Raw genomic sequence first — 4,552 nt, forward strand, 5'->3', positions numbered from 1 at the left:
GGATCTAGACAAGGCATCTGCACAGATAATAAACAATAGCGGGGAAAGGGGGCATCCCTGGCGCAACCCTCCAGATGACACAAAGTACCGGGACGGCGTACCATTCACCAGAATGGCAAAAGAAGGGATCCGAATGCATCCCATAACCCATCTAATCCACCTCTCATGAAAGCCAAACCCCTGCAAAGACTGCTCCAGGAAATCCCATCTCATCCTATCATATGCCCGCTCCATATCAAGTTTGATCCCCATCAAACTTCCCCTCACCGGGGCCCTACCGAGATCAAACATAAACTCCTGGGCAATAAGCACATTATCAGATATGCTCCGCCCCTCCAGGAAAGCCCCCTGCTCCGGACCAATGAGTCTAGGAAGAACAACTCTCAACCTGGCGGCAATGATCTTAGCCGTAGCTTTGTACAAAGTCGTACAAAGACTAATCGGCCGGTAATGACTCGGCTCCGTAGCGTCCTGCCGCTTCGGAATCAAGGTAATAAAAGTCTGCTGCCAATCTGCCGCCATCACTGCCGTGTCGAAAAACTGCTGAATGGCCGCCGTCACATCTCGTCCTACAATCATCCAATATCTCTGGAAGAACAGCGGCGGGAACCCATCCGGCCCCGGGGCCTTGTCCCCCTCAAGGGACCACATCGTCTCTCTGATCTTCCTCTCCGACACCGGTCTGATCAATGCACCAGTCTCATCCTCAGATACCCCTGTCGACGGCGGTGGTATGCCCACAGTACTCCCTCCTGTAGTCTGCTCGGTCCATCTGGCCCTGAAGAAACTGACCATGATCCTCTGAATCATATCCGGATCCTCTGTCAACTGCCCATCCTCACCCCTGATAGCTCTGACCCTGTTCTGATGCCTTCTAATAACTGTCGCCTGGTGGAAAAATCTGGTATTTCTATCCCCCTCCAAAATCCACTGGACCCTCGATTTCTGTCTCCAGAAAATCTCCTGCTGTCTAAGAAGGCAGTCATGTAGTGACAGAAGCGACCTCAGCTCTACCATCTCCCCCTCCATAAGGCCCCCCCCTGAGCCTCCTGCACCTGTAATCTGGCAATAGCCTCCTCTGACTCCTCGATCCTCCTAAAGATATCTCCAACCTCCTCGCGATTCCATCTCCTCAACCGCCTCCTCGTCAACTCCAATCTCCGGGACACCCGGTACATCGCGTCCCCCCTGACTGGTGTCCTCCAGGCCTCCCTCACCATCCCCCACGACCGCGGATAGCATAGCCACATCTTCTCAAATCTGAATGGGGGTCGAACTGGAATGTGTACATTTGTGCTAATCAGAAGAGGACAATGATCAGACGCTATCCTCGGTAAATGACTCACCCGGTGATCCGGGTAGCACTGAACCCATCCAGCGGTCCCATAAGCTCTATCGAGTCGCTCCCACACTCTAGCCCGACCCTGCTGATTATTGCACCAAGTATACCTAGGGCCCACGAATCCCAGGTCTATCAAACCAGTCGATGTCAGAAAATCCTGAAACTCCGTAATCTTCCTCTCAAAAGTAAACTGTCTACCCCCCATCTTCTCAGAAGGATCTGTAATACAGTTAAAATCACCTGCAACTAACATGGGGTAGCCCACCCTGATCAGCTGAGAAATCTCCTCCCACAGTATACGTCGCACCCTGAAATCAGTACTAGCATACACCGCGGCAAATACCCACGGCCTCATACAACCCTCCGAAATCACCATAATCACCTCCTGGGAACAGACATGGAAAATATCCACCTTACATGGCCCCTGCGCCCATGTAACAATAATACCACCTGATAGCCCTTGAGACTCCACTGAGTAGAATCCCCATGACCTCGGAACCGCTCTCCTAGCTTTCTGTAAGCTCTGTCCCGACAACCGGGTCTCCAAAATTACACAAATGTCCGGATTGTGCTGCTGCACAACCCTCCGAAATGCCGGGGCAAAAGAAGGCTTCCCCGCGCCACGGCAATTCCATAGAAGAACCTTCATAAATCACCCATGGGTTTATCACAACCCCCTCCCCCGGGGTTGCAATCATGGAAAACCACCTCCTCCAAGGTCCCTCCACTAGCCGGCTCCACTGGACTTACCTGCATAACCGCTGCCTTTAATTGGAATAGAATGTGGTTGTGATCCCCTCCATCAACGGATCGTGCCACAGTACCCGATTGCTGTGCCGTGCCACCAGCAACATTGCATCCCGCCACAGTACCCATAACCCCCTCCGTCCCCCCACACGGCAACACACTGGTCCCCCCAGCTCTTCCACCGCCATTAAGGTCCTCACTAGAGCATGGATCCCTCGCCTCCTGTCTCCCAAGAGCACACTCCCCACGGCTTGACATGGGTGCCGTGCCGTGGCCCAAAGAACCGGGCGAAAGGGAAACAGATAACAAGTCAAGCACAGGAGCCTTACCTCGCCTGACATTGTCCGAAGCCGTCCCACGCCGATCCAGCCCGTCCTTACGTCCCACCTCCTCGATCGCACAAAACGGAGGTCGCCGTCCGGCTGCCGAGAGGCCCGCCGCTGCCGAGCTTGCCCTCTTCACTTTCCTTCCAGAGGCCGCCATCATCCCCCGCCGTGATGTGTCGCCGGCCCCCCTGCCATCGCGCTCCGCCCGCGGGGGGCGGTTGCTCGTCGCCGAAAGCGGTGGAGGAGAACTCCAGCTCCTCCGATGGCCCCCAGCGTCCGGCCGACCATTAGCATAGCTCCCCATCGCACTAAGCCCTTTTGACCCAAACCCACGACAGGGGCTTCTGGACCTCTTCCTCGGACTCGGCCCAATCCCACCACAGCCCGGATCAGCATCCGACCCATCCAGTGTATCAGACACCCGGCCCGGTCCAACAGACAGCCCGCACTCACCTGGGCCAGTTCCCCGACCCACAGCCGCACCGAGTCGACCCCGCCCCGACCCGGCGCCTGGCTCGGTATCTGCTTCGGGTTGACTCAGCTCACCCGTGGCCGTCCCCGCACCAGCCATCGTGACGTCCTTCTCCGGCGTCTTCCTCCGCGCCACCTTGGAAGGCTTCTGCCACCCTTCAAGGTCGACCGGTGAGGATACCCCAGAAGAAATCTCACTGGAGCGGGAGGGAGTGGTCACCGGATCCGGCCGAGAGCCCTCCTCAGGTGCCTCCTTCCTCGGCACCGGCTTCTTGGCCACCGACTTATGCCAGGTACGGCTCGTCACCATCCATGGCCCATACACCGCCGGCTCCTCCACAGCATCCGCCACCCCAAGCTCCGGTTCAGCAGCCCCCTGGTCATCCACTCCAGTACCCGTCATCTTCCTCCCCCCTGTCTCCATCGTCTCCCCCAGACCTACCACCGGAGGGAAACGCCCGCACTCCGGCGCCGCGTGCCCGATCCGACCGCACTTGGAGCACGGCGCCGGCAAATTCTCATAGACGAAGCTTTGCCAAAAAGCCTCATCGACACCGCCGGATCTTCCCCTCACCAGCGTTCCGGGTTTAAGGGGGCCAGAACAGTCGAGCTCAATTTTGATTCTTGCGAACCCAAACCTCCGCCCCTGCTCCGTGAATCCATCCAGTGCCAACGGATTCCCAGCTCTAGCAGCGATCTTGTAAATGGTTCCCTTCCTCCAATAGTCGACTGGAAGCCGTGGCAGCCGGAGCCAGACGACCACCCTGCCTACCCCCGTGGCACCGGGCACGAAGTTCGGTCGCCACCTCTCCATCGCCAACAACTGCCCGGCCACCATCCAGGGGCCATTCATCACCGCAGCCTCGCGATCATTCTCCTTGGAAAACCGGATAACTGTGACCCCATCCATCAGCGGGAAGACCTCCACGGTATAATCCAACTGGCAAACCCTCTTAATCTCCCTCGCGATCCACTCACCTGGCACTGACCTCCCCAAACTTCTTACAATGATCGCCGTGCTCCTCCATTCCGCACGAGCGACCTCCAACTCCTCCTCCGAGATGTCAACCACCTCGGCGGAAAACCTCGCCTGCAAAACCTCCAGCTCACGGGGAGAAGGCTGCTGGCAGGACCACGCCGGCTGCCGAGCAGATCCCCTTGCAACATCCGCCCATGAGCGCTCCTTCATCACACCCCCCCCACCCTGCGCAGCAGATCCCCCAGCTTCTCCGGCCACCGGTCGAGCCGAAGCCCCCTTCCGAGGATCCATCCACCCCTCTCCCAACACTGTTCAGCCCCACACCAGGTGTTTGGGAGAAAGCCCCACCCACCGCACGGGAATTGGCGCACCTAGGTACGCATCCCGAGTCACTCTCTCTCTCTCCTCTCTCTCTCTCTCTCTCCTCTCCACCGAGTCACCCTTGAAAAAAAATATGTTATTTGACAGGATGCAGTAACTGCATAAGGAGAGCCAAAAATTTTCCTACTATTAAGAGTCTCTCCGCAATGGTCAGGTGAGGAAACTCAATAGCCTGAGTTGAGGCTTTGACAAAAATTAATCTAGTACTCTATCTCATACCTTAGAAGATGCAATCATTTTTTGCAAATCAGATATTATAAACAATGTAACAAATCAAACTTGCTTCCTCCTTTCTCTCATTGCTAA

The sequence above is a fragment of the Phoenix dactylifera genome, unplaced genomic scaffold, assembly GCF_009389715.1.
Source record: "Phoenix dactylifera cultivar Barhee BC4 unplaced genomic scaffold, palm_55x_up_171113_PBpolish2nd_filt_p 000026F, whole genome shotgun sequence".
NCBI classification, from domain to species: domain Eukaryota; kingdom Viridiplantae; phylum Streptophyta; class Magnoliopsida; order Arecales; family Arecaceae; genus Phoenix; species Phoenix dactylifera.